The following is a 15,986-nucleotide window of genomic DNA, read 5'->3' on the forward strand; positions in this document are numbered from 1 at the left end:
GGGTAATAACAATGACTAACAATAATTGGTGGTAGTACAAGATAGTTGATCACTGAACTGATAAACGGTAACACTTTACGATAAGGGTACATTGACTAACTTAATTAACATTAAGTTAATGCAGTAAAAAGCATTATTATATATCATTAGAATAGGTTTTTGGGTTAGTGGCTTAGGTGTTAATGTATGCATTATTTAATAGGGTTAACCCTACCTTAGTTATGAACACCATTAGTAAAGGATTACTAGACTATTAGTTCACTGTTAACTCTGTTAGATAATGCTTATTACAGTTGCATAACTGCAATTTATGTTAATGAATGGTCAATTAGTCTAACTGTGAAGTCAACTTGGAAAATCCCCGCTGGATATGAAGGGGTTAATATGCAGCGCCGACTGACAGCTGGGGGAATCCCTCCTCAGAGCGTTACCTGGGAAATCCGCGTCATTGCGTCACCTTACCGGAAAGGACAGAAAGGGGAAGAGAGACTCTTTCAGGAAACGCCAGTTGCAAACAAATCAGACAGCGTTCTGTCCAGCAGCAGCAAAGCTGCGCTAGAAGACGTGGAAAAAGCAGCGCTGGTACAGCCATAAAAAGCCTGGAGAAACGGCCGGTAAGAGAAAGATTTTGTTGGTGTAAGGATTGTAAAGTTGCGCAACCGCTTGTAGCGCACGTTAAAACGTGCGTTTAAGCATGGACAATTGTTTGGTGTTTGATGCCACATCATTGTTTGACTGCAAATTGTTTGAAAACAAATGGGGTTTATTTTTTGATCTGTAGATTGATAGAAATGATCTGAATACTGCTAAAGTTATTTCTATTTGACTTTATTGATCTATTTATATTTACATTTCAAATGAGTGATTATATATCTATATAAAAAAAACCAGTTAAGATGAATTGGTGCATTTAAAAATGAATTGATATTTAAAGCAGTTAAAAATGGTTTCATATATTTAAAACAGAATTCATGAAAATATGTAGACATTAAAAACTATTAATAATATTTATATTTATATATTTATATTTATAAGTATTTAAATGCATATATGAAAAACATGTTTGTATTTACTATTTCATTCTGCACTGCATTTACTGTAGTTATTTTTTGTTTCTTTAAAGGTTTTTTACCTTGCAGTATACCTAGCAGTTTACCACTTGCAACCCACTTGCAACTGTACCCACAATACCTACCTGCTACAACTTACCTGTACCTGTGAAAATACAAAAAGAAAAGTAAAGAGGAGTTAAAGGTCCCATGACATGCTATTTTATGTATTCTTTAATATAGGTATTAGTGGGCAACTAACACAGTATTCAAAGATGTTCCCTAAATTCAGCCATGGTGCAGAGTTACAGCCACTCCGAGCCAGTCGCAAATTGAGCTTCCCCCAAATGCGCTGTTTCGGTGGGCGTGTCAAGGAGGAGGGTGGGGGTGTGGCCCTGAGCAGCTTGCAGCCACCATGCGCTCTGTTTACAGTGGATGTATCGCAATGGCGAGGCGCACACCCTTTAGCCGTGTTCTGTAAATATTCTAGAACACACGGGAGTCCTGTAGCTCTATATCTAAATATTATCATATAGCCTACACAGACATCTATATCATATAATATATATTATCACGGCCAAAAGCTGTGTGAGCCGATATTATGAATCTCAAACGACCGCGTTGGGTTCTCCGACGTTCCTGGTTCTTCAATGTCCACATCAATGTGAATACACACACTGTAACGCAAGTGTTTCTTGTCGGTTCTTTGACGTGTCTTGTATTTCCACAACGAGACTGTCGTGGGGGTTATCTGAGCCATGGTTGAGAAGGAATTGGGGGAAAGGAACTTTGGTTTGACTCGCTGAAGTACATGAACTGCGACATGCCGCCGGTTGCCGCGAGGCACCATCGCCCGGCAGCGGGCAGCCGGCAGCAGGCAGCGCGCGGTTCAGTCGACTTCAGGTTGATGTGAAAGTGGAAGAACCAGAGACGTCGCAGAACCCGACAAAGTCGTTTTGTGATTCATAATATCGTCTGGAGGCGCACACAATATGTTATATGATATAGATATCTATGTATTATATGATATTATTTAGATATAGAGCTCCAGGACTGTAACGCAAGTGTTGTACACTTCCTTGTTATTTGGATAACCGTTCTGCTGTTGGTGTGATGGCGCATAACACGAATGAATGAATTGGGGGGAAGGAACTTTGGCTTTGACTCCCTCAAGAACATGAACCACGACATGGAGGAGAAAGGGATTGTTGGCGGCGAATGTCTCCCGCTTGAGCCCCGCTGAGGGACCACCGCCGGAGGCGGAGGTGCATAAGCGCTGCCCGGCAAAGATCCCTTTCTCCTCCTTGTCGTGGTTCATGTTCTTGAGGGAGTCAAAGCCAAAGTTCCTTCCCCCCAATTCATTCTCAACCTTGGCTGAGATAACCCCCAATACGAGTCTCGTTGTAGAAATACCAGAGACGAGAGTCCGACGTGTTATGCGCCATCACACCAACAGCAGAGCAGAACGGTTATCCAAATAACAAGGAAGTGTACAACACTTGCGTTACAGTCCTGGAGCTCTATATCTAAATAATATCATATAATACATAGATATCTATATCATATAACATATTGTGTGCGCCTCCAGACGATATTATGAATCACAAACGACTTTGTCGGGTTCTGCGACGTCTCTGGTTCTTCCACTTTCACATCAACCTGAAGTCGACTGAACCGCCTGCTGCCGGCTGCCCGCTGCCGGGCGATGGTGCCTCGCGGCAACCGGCGGCATTTCGCAGTTCATGTACTTCAGCGAGTCAAACCAAAGTTCCTTTCCCCCAATTCCTTCTCAACCATGGCTCAGATAACCCCCACGACAGTCTCGTTGTGGAAATACAAGACACGTCAAAGAACCGACAAGAAACACTTGCGTTACAGTGTGTGTATTCACACACACACATGTGACGCTCGCACGGTCGAGTCTCATTGGCGGGCCAACGTCTCTGGGCGGGCCAGGCAGAGTAAGGGGAGGAGCTGAGATTCCTGATGACGTCATGAGCACAGACATTCCAAATCAGCGCGCTTGAGCCTCCGTTTTTTCGAAGGCGAGCAGAACAGCTAGTGCTAGTTTTACACCAAACGCAAGTTTTAGCCACTGGGGGACCATAGGCAGGCTAGGGGAACTCATATTTATGTTAGAAAACCTCCCAAAGTGAGATTTTCATGTCATGGGACCTTTTAAAGAAGGAAAACGGTGTGGTCATTGCATGAGTGGAACCCAGTTAAACCTCCTATGGTCTGTACCAATCCCTTTCAAGCAGGGAAGCTGCACAAACACTAGATAGCTTGACAGTAAAAAACCGCTGTAAGCTGGAACAGTGAGACAGTAAAAAAAACGGGACTGTAAGCTGGAACAGTGAAAACAGTGACCTGGAAAAATTAAAAGCACCCTGCAAACAGCAGGTGGACCCAAAACATCCAACATGGCTGAAACCATTGAGCAGCTCAAAAGTGAGCGGACAGTAGCCAAACGATCCTTCACACGACTAGGGAACAATATCATCAGAACTCACGACAGCATGTCAGAAGACCAGCTCCGAGATAGCTTCAGTAAAATCACCATTGCAGCCGAGAAAGTCATGGAAACCAATGACGAAGTCATGGCAGGTGTCATTGAAGAAGAGGAGGCAAAGCTGGATGAAGGAGGATCAGTTAAGCTGACCGAACAGCAAAGCGCTGACATAGCTAAGACCATCAGTGAATGTAATCAGAAGCTGAAGGAAGTTGAAGAGCTACTTGGAAAAGCACTCTGGACAAAGTTTGGAGATGAACTGCGCACAGCTGTAGAACTAGCAGAAGCTGAAGTTGATCGTGTTGGAAGAGTACATACCGACAGCAACCTTGACGCCTATGAATTTAGGCTCACTCACCCGAAAACACTTGTGGTTTCCGCAAAGAAAGCGCACTGCAAATGGCAGCAGTGGGTTCCGGTGGAAGACCAACGAGAGTTCCGTGGTCGGCTGAAAGAGCTGGAACACCAGTCAACCAGGCTGGTCTCTAGAAAGGCTGACTTCATAACGGCAAGACTACCGGAAAACACAACTAACACTGCCAGCAATCACAACTTTACTCCAACCATTAAGCTGAAACCCACAGCTCTCCCGAGATTCTCTGGCTACAAGCGTGATTTTCACAGGTGGAGAAGGGACTGGGAGTCGCTCCAAAAACAGGGAGAAGCAACCGGCTCCAAAGAAGTGAAAAAGATACAGTTACTCGACAGTCTCGATGACAAGTTCAAAAAATACTTTCGCCTGACCACCTATAACACTGCAGATGACATTCTCCGCGTCTTGGAGAACCGCTATGGAAATCGAACGGCTATCGCCATTGAAATAGTGGAAGACCTACAGAAGATGCCATCTGTCAAAAGTAGTCAACCAAGGAAAATTGTGGAGTTGATTCAAGCCGTGGAGAAAGCACTCGGGGACCTGAGTGACCTCGGAGACACAGGCGCCATAAAGAATCCCCTTGTAACAAAATCAATCGAGAGTAAACTCCCTGAATCCCTCAAAAAAGAGTGGCTTGTCTATGTAGCCGATCCAAATAATGGAGTAGCGCCAGACAAACGGTTTGATCATCTCTTGGCATTTCTCCAGAAGCAAGAAGCTATCTATGAGGAGCTTGAGCAGCAACGAGATGAGGAGCCAAGTAAGCCAAGTTGGAGAGACAACAGGATTGAGCAGAAAAGTGCAAGAACCAAGTCTACAAAGTCAGCTGATGACCAAGGCTGTGTAGTCTGTGGTGATGCCAAACACAAGAGAAAACTCTACTTCTGCAAGCAATTCAAGGCTCTGACTGCAGCCGAAAGGAAGTCTTCAGTAAAGAAGTTGGGAGCGTGTACAAGATGCCTTGAGGTTCACGATGACCGGTCATCCTGCAAACCTGGCTTTCTATGCAAAAATCAAGACTGCAGAGAAGAACAGGCTGAGCATCACTTCTACCTCTTTCCTAAATCTATGTCAAAGAAGTCTGACAAGTCGGAAAAGGATAAAGGCAGAAGGAAGTACACAGAGGGTCAAGAGGATTTCATCAAAAATCTCCCACCGGACCTTGCAAAGCAGTTCAGGGAGGTCTTCTCAAACGTTGCCTCCAGAGTCTTCACAACTTCAAATGACCAGCAAGGTCTACTTGAAAAAAGCGGGATGCAGGAGCTTCCAGTGATCATGATGCTACTCGTCGTCACAGCTAACGCCGGAGAGAAAGTCGGAACACTCATCGACTTAGCATCTGACACCAATTACATCACTCACAGAGCAGCAAGCCGTCTGAATCTGAAGAGTGAAGACATCATACTCATTGTCCATGGAGTAGCCGGAATGAAGGTCCAAGTAAAGACAAAGCGCTATCTCCTCAAAATCCGTGTATCCACTTCCAAGGACACACTGAGAGCACATCAATTGGTTTGCTATGGGCTTGAGAACATCGCAGATGTCCACAAAAGTGTAACACCTGGACAACTGCAGCCATTCTTCCCAGATGTACCTCTTGATGAGCTTGTGAGGCCCAAAGAGGTGGAGCTTCTCATTAGCCACAGAGAAGGCCGGCTAGCTCCACAGAGAGTCAAAGTTGTGGGGGACCTTGTACTGTGGGATGGACCCCTCGGGAAAACGGTTGGAGGAACCCACCCCAAACTGTTCGAGGAGGTTGAAGTGTCAGCCCACATGTCAAAGACGCATTTTGCAAGATCAATGAGAGCGGCAGCTGTGAAATATGAAGAGCTCACGTACAGTCCAGAACAGAACATCTCAAACAAAGAAGTATTCAAAATACAAGGATCAACTGCTTCAACCAGCAAACAAAGCTTCCTGGAGTGGTGGCACTGGGATAGCATTGGCGCCGCATGCGAGCCCAGATGCGGCGGCTGCCGTTGCGGAAATTGCCAGCCCGGTGGCAAAGAAATGACCCTTGCAGAAGAAAGGGAGCTTGAGGTGGTAAAAGAAGGACTCACGTATGTCATGAGCGATGATCACAGCAGACAACCACATTGGCACGCAAAGTATCCCTGGCTAGAGGATCCAGCCTCACTGCCGAACAACAGAGGAGCAGTGGAAGCAACATTCCTGAGGACAGAGAAGCAGCTAGCCAAAGCACCAGAGTGGAAGTCTGCTTACAAAGCTCAGGTGCATGAAATGGTGGAAAGAGGAGCTGCAGTCAAGTTGACTGAAGAACAGATCATTACCTGGAAGGGACCAGTATGGTTTGTAAGTCACCTTATAGCACCAAACCCACACTCTGTAACAACCCCGGTAAGACTCGTCTGGAATAGCAGTCAAAAGTTCAAAGGAACCAGCATGAACGACCTACTGATGAAGGGGCCAGACGTCCTCAATCAGATACGTGCTGTCCTCCTGAGGTTCAGAGGGGGAACCAACGCTGCCTTAGGGGACATCACAAAAATGTACAACTCAGTATGGTTGGAAGACCGTGAGATGCACCTCCACAGGTTCCTCTGGCGAGACTCAGAAGAGGAGGAGATGGAGGAGTACGCTATCACCAGAGTCAACATTGGTGATAAACCGGCAGGCTGCATTGCACAGCTCGCAATGCGAGAAACAGCCAACCTACCTTCCTTTGCCCACCTCGAAGAGGAGCGAGGAGTACTTCATAATGACAGCTATGTCGACGACATCCTAACATCTCACAATGACCTTGAGAAACTGAAAACCATCACAGCGAATGTGGAGCTAATCCTGAAAGCTGGAGGTTTCCTGTTGAAGCCTTGGGTCTTCTCAGGCCAAAGTGGGAGGAAGGTGAAAGACGATGCGAGCAAGACCAAAGGTAACAACATGGTTCTCCCGAATCAAATGAGGGATGACGAGAACAAAGCACTTGGTCTAGGTTACCTCGTGGAAGAGGATAAGCTCCATGTCATGTCATCCATAAACTTCTCAAAGAGAAAGCAGAAGATGCGACTTGGCCAAGACCTTCTACTAGACCAAGTAAGAGCGCAGACCCCCAACCCTTTGACAAGAAGGGACCTCCTGAGTCAAGTCTCAGGGTTATATGATCCAGTTGGCCTGGTGACTCCTGCCAAGCAAAAGGGTGCCATCCTTGTGCGGAGAGCATTCCAGGAGGCAAAGAGTGTCAACTGCCCTGTCAAAGACACCTGGGACACAGCATTGTCAGACAGCCTCAGAGAAGATGCAGTCCGGCTCTTCGAAGAGTATGTGCAACTCGGGTGGATTACATTCACCAGGGCCATAATGCCTCCAAGCTTCAGTGGAGAACCTTGGGCAATAACATTCTCAGATGGAAGCGAGCAGGCCTACGGCGCAGTGATGTACCTCCGGTGGAACACTGAGCAGGGCCCAGTCGTCACTCTAGTGGAGTCCAAGGTAAAGCTAACTCCTTTAGACCACAAAGGTGATGCTGTCAAAGCAGAGATGTGCGGAGCAGTGTTTGCCTCACGGCTCAAAAAGTACTTCGAACAGCACAGCAAGATTCGAGTTGACAAGTGGTTCCATATCATTGACAGCCAAACAATTCTCGGTGCAATCCAAAGGGAGAGCTATGGTTATCAAACCTTCTTTGCAAACAGGATCGGCGAGATCCAGAACACAACAGCAATCCGAGATTGGTGGTGGATTCCTGGTCCTCTCAAGACCTGGATGAATAATATTCATCCAGGTCCTCAAGACCTGGATGAAAGTTCAGAATGGCAGAACGGACCAACATTCTTGAAGCTACCAGTGGATGAGTGGCCAGTCAAATCTGCCAAAGAGTTGGTGATGGCTGCCAGAGACGGTGTCAACAGATTACAGAAGAAAGCCTTTGTTGCTGCACTGACCCGAGCACAAGCCAAGGCACAACTGCTGCCGGATCCAAAGGATACTGACACGCAGAAGCCTTCTGAACTAAAGCAAGACCAGGAACCAACTCAGACCCAAACACAACCAAAGAGGCCACCAGCAGGATCAACTGTCCAAGAACTGGTGGATGTCAAGCGGTTCAGTAACCTAAGCCGACTTGTCAAAACAGTCGCCTGGATCCGGAGAGCAGCAAGGATGTTCATGAAAGGGAACAAGCGAACTGCAAACAATCCAAAGTGGGAGGCAGTGTCGTTTTCAAAAGTCATCTCAGTGACAGAGAGGGAAGACGCCCTAAAAGACATCTTCCTTGCGGCACAGCAAAGTGCATTCTTCCCAAGCACAACCACAGACAGGCTGGTGGTGTACAGAGACCAAGAGACTGGATTGTTGGTCTGTGGGGGTCGTGTGCAGATCTTCAATGAAGATAAAGTTGCTGTCCCCATCTTGCCTTACGAAGCCTGGGTGTCGACACTGTTAGCACGAGAAGCCCACGAGGAGAACCACGATGGAGTGGCCGGGACCTTGCTCAAGATGAGAAGAAGAGCATGGGTCGTGAAAGGTCGGAGAATTGCTCAAAAAGCGGTCTAAAACTGCATGTTCTGCAGGAAAACTAAAGCAAAAAGATGCCAGCAAATAATGGGTGATCTACCTCCAGAGAGGACAGAACCAGCTGCCCCATTCCACTACACAACAGTCGACCTCTTCGGACCCTACCAAGTCAGGGATGATGTAAAGAAAAGAGTGTCACTGAAGGTTTGGGGAATTGTGTTGTGTTGCATGGCCTCCAGAGCTATTCACACCGAGCTGGTGAACTCTCAGTCCACAGAGAGTTTTCTGTTTGCCTACCAGAGGTTCACAGCACTAAGAGCATGGACGGGGGGGACATGTCCCCCCCACTATTTGAAAAACGAATTTTGTCCCCACCACTTTTAAAAAAGGGGAAAAAATAAAATCCCCACATACTCAACCGAAATCGTCGAGTCTAAAATCATGTGATAGGCGCGCTCGAAGACATCATAGGCCTACCTAATAAACCGTTGGAACACACAAGACCGGAACCCATGGCAACGCCGGTAAACAAACCCCGACTCCCGAGAAGCCCAATCCCTATGAGCTCCCTGCGCTACGGCCATCCGGAGGCACACAGAGCTTTTGGCCGTGATATTATATATAGAATTATATTACATTATATACTATTATATATAGAGCTCCGAGAGTCGCAAACGGCAACAATCACTTTCTCCTCCATGCTGCAGTACACCCCGGACTGCAATGCGCTGAGTTTGACGGTTGAACGCTGATTGGCTGTTACGTTACACATGTCACTCAGTGGCCACGCTGTTGAACGCTGATTGGCTGTCATCACGCGAAATTTGTGTCAAAGTTGACATTTTTCGCGCCACAAATCCTCGTGAACGCGCTTGCCTGTGCACGGCGAAAGTGTGGCGCGACAAATCAAAAATATTCGCCCGATACGCGTCTATACGTTCACTTTGAATGGGATCTTGTCGTCCCGTTGCATTTTGGGGTGAACGCACTGGAGAAGTTTCAAGACAGACAGCCAAAATTGACATTTTTATTCAGAAAATAGCCGGTCCTTTTGCTTCCTATAAAAAGCATGTTTGTGACACTGGATATCGATATGGATACGTCATCTAGCCTGCATGTGGAGGGCCACATAAGGTAAGAAATTGGTTTACGTAAACTTTGCTGCTGGTTCTGTTTGCTCGTGAATCGTGATGACCTGGCCAAAGGTTACCAACGGTCCCAAGCGATTTTGATCTGATTCTGGTTGGTGCTCCAGTTAGTATGCGTTGTATATATAGATTGCAGCTAGTAGCAGCTACACACGGTGCGATTGCTATGCCAATGTGGTTATAGTTGGTTTTGTCTGATTGAGATATGTGACGACTTGGAGCCTGGTAGGCCTATCCTGACATAAATATGTTCTCGCATAACCTGTGTGATTATCCTAAACTGAAGGGGATTTTATTTGCGGACAATTTTCTTCTGATGTTGTAACGAGTGAAGTCTACATTGGTCCTTCGCAAGTGTTTACTGGTGGTCAGGATTTGGCAGATGCAATTCTCCTCTGGGTGCTTGTATTTTTCTTTTTTTAATGCAGCATAACATATGCTACCAGCAGCCCTTGCGCGTCTTCAAAAGGCTGATGCTCAGTACCTCGTTTCATTTCGTACCCTCTTTACAGTCTGGCATTGTTTGTCTGGTAAACTCTGTCGATGTCAAGATAAGTGTTCAATTGCCAACACTGTTCTTTGTCCTGTGTGTATTAGTATTAGGCCTACATATCCCGAGCCAATACCCTGGTGTTTCCAACGCTGTTTTGCAAAACAAGCCAAAACATAAACTGTGGTTTTCAACTTTTATTGTTCGAATAGGATCTTCATAGGGCTGGTCCGAATGCCATTTTTCAGGCTTCGAACACTCGTTGGTTTTTCCGAGCGAATATTCGAATACTCGTTCCAGAAAAAAACACCATCAAAAACAACATTAATAATCCTTATATACTCCCTGGAACCGATTTTGACAGTATCTGCATATTTTGTTGAAGATTTAATAGCTTTTTGAACGTTAATTAGTAGGCCTAAGTAGGTTGAAGTTCCTTAGTTTTTCCCCGTGAAAGCGAACAGCTGTTGCTCCGTTCCAAATCAGCTGTTCTCTGTCATCTCAGCCCTTACGGGAGCTTTTCAATTCATCCTGGAACGTGCATCTTTTCAGGGAATTTGTACAATATATCCATAACAAATACCGAATATTGATTGTCTTATGTGTCCATATTATATCCATTATATTGACCGGGTATTCCCAAGACGCTCACGCTCTGCAGCAAGCCAGTCACAGTTGATTGGCGCGGCGCTGTACAGCGAACGTAAACAAACAACTAAGCTAAGGTTTTAAGTATTACTTTTCCTCCAGAGATCCCGCTAATGTTGTGTTATAAAGTAAAGGGAAACAAGATATCTATTCCTCCTCCACCTCTCTCGCTTCTCTGCTTGGTGTCGCTGACGCTTATAGTTTGCCTCCCTCGCTCTGGTAAAGTCACCTACGTGGAAAAAAGCTCTGTATACTGATTTAAGCTTCAAATACTAATTTTCCGAACCAGTATTCGAATATTTGAATAATTTCAACACCTGACAATGCACTGTAGAGCATATTGTAATGCAGCGTTGAATGGATGAATAGCTTACATAAGGGTACCCAGCACTTTTCAGACCACACTCAAGCTTATGGTTATTGTCCCCACCACTTCTAAAAACAAACTGACGCCCTTGACTAAGAGGTCATCCAAAGAAAATCTGGTCAGATCCTGGGACCAACTTCATTGGGGCTAAGCCAGTCCTAGAAGAACAGTACCGATTCCTTGCCAATCTTGACAAAGCTACCCTGGAGGAGAGAGCTGCCAAGGATGGCACAGAATGGTCGTGGAAGATTCATCCAGCCGATTCTCCACACCGGAATGGTGCCGCAGAAGCTGCTGTGCGCATTGTCAAGAGAGCACTGCAGAGTCTTGGAGGAGAGTCCGGCCTAAGTTGGAGTGAATTCCAAACAACTCTCTACACGGCTGCCAATCTTGCAAATGAAAGACCAATTGACGCCAGGACACAGAGCCGAGAAGACAGCGTCCAGTTCATCACTCCTAACTGTCTCCTGCTCGGACGAGCATCACAGGGTGGAGATGTCAGAACATTCGACTTCAGTGACTAACCCTACAAAAGTCTTAAAGAAATGCAAGCGCAAGTTAACAAGTTCTGGAGGAACTGGAGTCAACTTGCTGGTCCTAACTTATTCGTAAGGAACAAATGGCATACCGCCAAGAGAAATGTCGCAGTCGGGGACATCGTCTGGATGGCGGACCAAAACGCCCTTAGGGGTCAGTTCAGGATTGCAAGAGTGGTTGGCGTCAACTCGGACAGCAAAGGAGTTGTGAGGGACGTCAATGTCAGAACCTTCCCAAGCTACCCCGTTCCTGTCACAAGGCCTACCGGAGCAAAAGTAAGTCACCGAACATCTAAGAAATTCAAAGAAAAGATCCCAGCAGCAGTTCTTCACAGAGATGTAAGGCGACTAGTGGTCTTGCTTCCCACCGAAGAACAGAACTAAACATCTGACCCAAGTTGCACCTGTAACATGCGACCTCCCAGGTGTCTCCACTGGAAGGTCGAGTGGGAGGTGTGAAGTCAACTTGGAAAATCCCCGCTGGATATGAAGGGGTTAATATGCAGCGCCGACTGACAGCTGGGGGAATCCCTCCTCAGAGCGTTACCTGGGAAATCCGCGTCATTGCGTCACCTTACCGGAAAGGACAGAAAGGGGAAGAGAGACTCTTTCAGGAAACGCCAGTTGCAAACAAATCAGACAGCGTTCTGTCCAGCAGCAGCAAAGCTGCGCTAGAAAACGTGGAAAAGCAGCGCTGGTACAGCCATAAAAAGCCTGGAGAAACGGCCGGTAAGAGAAAGATTTTGTTAGTGTAAGGATTGTAAAGTTGCGCAACCGCTTGTAGCGCACGTTAAAACGTGCGTTTAAGCATGGACAATTGTTTGGTGCTTGATGCCACATGATTGTTTGACTGCAAATTGTTTGAAAACAAATAGGGTTTATTTTTTGATCTGTAGATTGATAGAAATGATCTGAATACTGCTAAAGTTATTTCTATTTGACTTTATTGATCTATTTATATTTACATTTCAAATGAGTGATTATATATATATATAAAAAAAAAACAATTAAGATGAATTTGTGCATTTAAAAATGAATTGATATTTAAAGCAGTTAAAAATGGTTTCATATATTTAAAACAGAATTCATGAAAATATGCTTAGACATTAAAAACTATTAATAATATTTATATTTATATTTATATATTTATATTTATAAGTATTTAAATGCATATATGAAAAACATGTTTGTATTTACTATTTCATTCTGCACTGCATTTACTGTAGTTATTTTTGGTTTCTTTAAAGGTTTTTTACCTTGCAGTATACCTAGCAGTTTACCACTTGCAACCCACTTGCAACTGTACCCACAATACCTACCTGCTACAACTTACCTGTACCTGTGAAAATACAAAAAGAAAAGTAAAGAGGAGTTAAAGAAGGAAAACGGTGTGGTCATCAGTGTTGGGAACGTTACTTTAAAAAAGTAATTAGTTATAGTTACTCACTACTTGTTCCAAGAAGTGACTGAGTTAGTAACTGAATTACTCTACAATAAAAGTAACTAGTTACCAGGGAAAGTAACTATTTGCGTTACTTAAAAAAAAAAAAAAGTTGCTGTATGTGAAAGATTTGGATTTTTCTGAGCAGTTTTCACTTGGCCTTAATGTGTTAAATGGTTGAACTGCCCATTCAAGGCCCTGATATGCGTCCAACTGAGGCCCCGTCCACACTAACCCGGGTAAATCTACAAATGCATCAATATTCATCCGTTTAGTCCTTCCGTCCAAACTAAAACAGAGAATTCCGACACTGAAAACGATGCTTTTCAAAAACTATCGCTGAGGTGGATAAATTTGAAAACGATGGGTTCGCGTTGCAGTGTGGACAGACGGAGGCTTTCAGAAACGATGACGTTCGATTGCCATGACACTGCCACAAGCTTGCGCTATAGACCGAGAAGCTCATCAAAAGAATGGCAGGTGAAATGCAAATGAGAATCTCTCTGTACATTGTACTAATTTATCTCCAGAAACAACTCCATATTGAGTCAAACATATTCGTTGCTCCAACGCCGGAGGCGAGCGCTGTACTTAATGTTCTTAAGTGATGGTAAAAAAAAACGAAAGACGACAGTTCAAACCGTAGCCTACTTGGAGCGGCGTTTCTGGACAAGACCGGGTCGAAAATGATTAACCAGCTGATCAACTGTAAATATCATCTGATCGTGCGCCTGTAATCTTAACAGAGAGTTGTGGCGGAGTAACGTAACTATGACAACAACTGTTTATCAAAATTATTTCAGTGTGGAATGTGGATGCAAAACATTCTGAAAACGATATGAAAACGATAGTGTGGACGGTGATCATTTTCATTGTGGATGTGCGTTTTTACATTTACCCGGGTTATTGTGGATGGGGCCTGGATTTCAATTTGCTTGGTTGCAAAGGCTGTGGAACATCTTCCAGATACTACAGAAAATTCCAACTTTTCATCGGATTGCTCCGGACTCGCCATTTCTGCGGCTTCATTGAATCGGTTTGGTGTGTGCGTTTGCGTGTGTGTGGCGCGCGTGTCCTGGCTTGTGTGTAAAAACACTGGCTCCGATTGGCTACCATGAAACATGACTCTGCCTTAGCCAATCATAATCGCTTATCTCGTTGTTAAGCCACCCGGTCTCCTCACTAGCAGTTTGTGTTTGGAGCCAGGGGTGCGTTCGGATTACGCAGTTTATTCAATCAATTCATAGTAACGCACTGCATTTTCCGTACAGTAACGGTAACGGCGTTGTAACGACGGAAATAGTAATTAGTTAGATTACCCCGTTACTAAAAAAATAACGGCGTTACGTAACGCCGTTATTTTAAACGGCGTTATTCCCAACACTGGGGTCATTGCATGAGTGGAACCCAGTTAAACCTCCTATGGTCTGTACCAATCCCTTTCAAGCAGGGAAGCTGCACAAACACTAGATAGCTTGACACTAACCTTATTGTAAAGTGCTACCTGATCAACTATGGTGACATAAACACAATAGAGTTCTACATGTTTGAATAGATCATGAGTCAGGGACCCGGCCCTTCTAGATCTCTCGTCATTCCACATTAGGAGCTGCGTGAATCCAGACGTCCAACCCACAATCCTGCTGCATGCTCCTGAGGAGACCCAGCCGGACTCCTCCACCGCGGACGATATGATCCAGATTAACCCGCTCGGGAGGAATGGCTTTGAGGTCCCGACACACTCCCATGAAAATGAAATCATCCTTTGACTCCCAAGAGTGTGTGGACGATACAAGCATGTCCACACAGTGACGATTAGCCTATAGACTTTAAAGCAGGGGTGCCCAACCAGTCGATCGCGGTCTACCAGTAGATCGCCGACAGATCCCAAGTCGATCGCGAGGGGTGAAGAAAAAAAAAAAAAAAAATGTTTTTTTTTTTTTTTTTTTTAATGAAATTAAATTTGCGCGGGACATATACGCGCGGTAGCGCATGTGCTGTTAACAGCAGTTGAAAGCCGTCAACAGTAGTTACACACTCCTATACGTTGGTATGGCTGAGGGGAAACAAGCTAAGACCTACCATTTTCACCCTGAGTGGGAGGAAGATTATTGATTAGGTTCCGTGCGCAGACGGAATGAAACCCCCACTGAAGTCCGTTGGTTCACGATACAATCCCCCACCCCCCCCCCCCCCCCCCCCCGTCAACAATTGTTCTCTACCCCCCCCCCCCCCCCCCCCCCCCCCGTCAACAATTGTTCTCTACCCCCCCCCCCCCCCCCCCCGCTTGAAGGTAGGTTTGCTGGTAGATCTCGGGAGGTTGGCTACTTGAAAAGTAGATCTTGGGTCAAAAAAGGTTGGGCACCCCTGCTTTAAAGTATGGACCAGGACTTCCAGAACCTTCAGTTGGATCTTCTGGCCCGGGCCTACAACAGATATTTTGCAGTTAAAAAAGTGACATAATAAAAAAAAAAAATCGAAATTGTTAATCACAGTATGTTTCGTCCTCAAACATACTGTGGCGAGAAGCGCGGGAAGGACGAGACGGGAGCCCAGTTTAAGCGGTTATACAACTCTCACGCCCCTTACACAGCACGAGTCACGTCTACGAGAGTTGCCTTTATTGAAGACACACATGACACACCAAAACACACTCAACACAACTAACCATCATAAACGTCTCGGTGACTGTGTCGGGAACAACAACTCAGCAACAGCAACGCTAACCCACCCATAGCGATAAACAAACCCCACCCAATGTCTCTGCTTCCGCGAAGGACCTATGAGGGCGCCAGAGGTCCAACTTGCGATTGTCCTACCCAGAGCTATAGAGAGAGAGAGTTGCGACACGCTATAGGCCGTTTTTCAATTCCTTGCACGCGTACTACGGACTCGATGACTTGCAAGTACGGACTTGACAAGTCCGTACTTCAAGCACAGACTTGCGAC

The sequence above is a fragment of the Gadus chalcogrammus genome, chromosome 14 (assembly GCF_026213295.1).
Source record: "Gadus chalcogrammus isolate NIFS_2021 chromosome 14, NIFS_Gcha_1.0, whole genome shotgun sequence".
Classification (NCBI taxonomy): Eukaryota; Metazoa; Chordata; class Actinopteri; order Gadiformes; family Gadidae; genus Gadus; species Gadus chalcogrammus.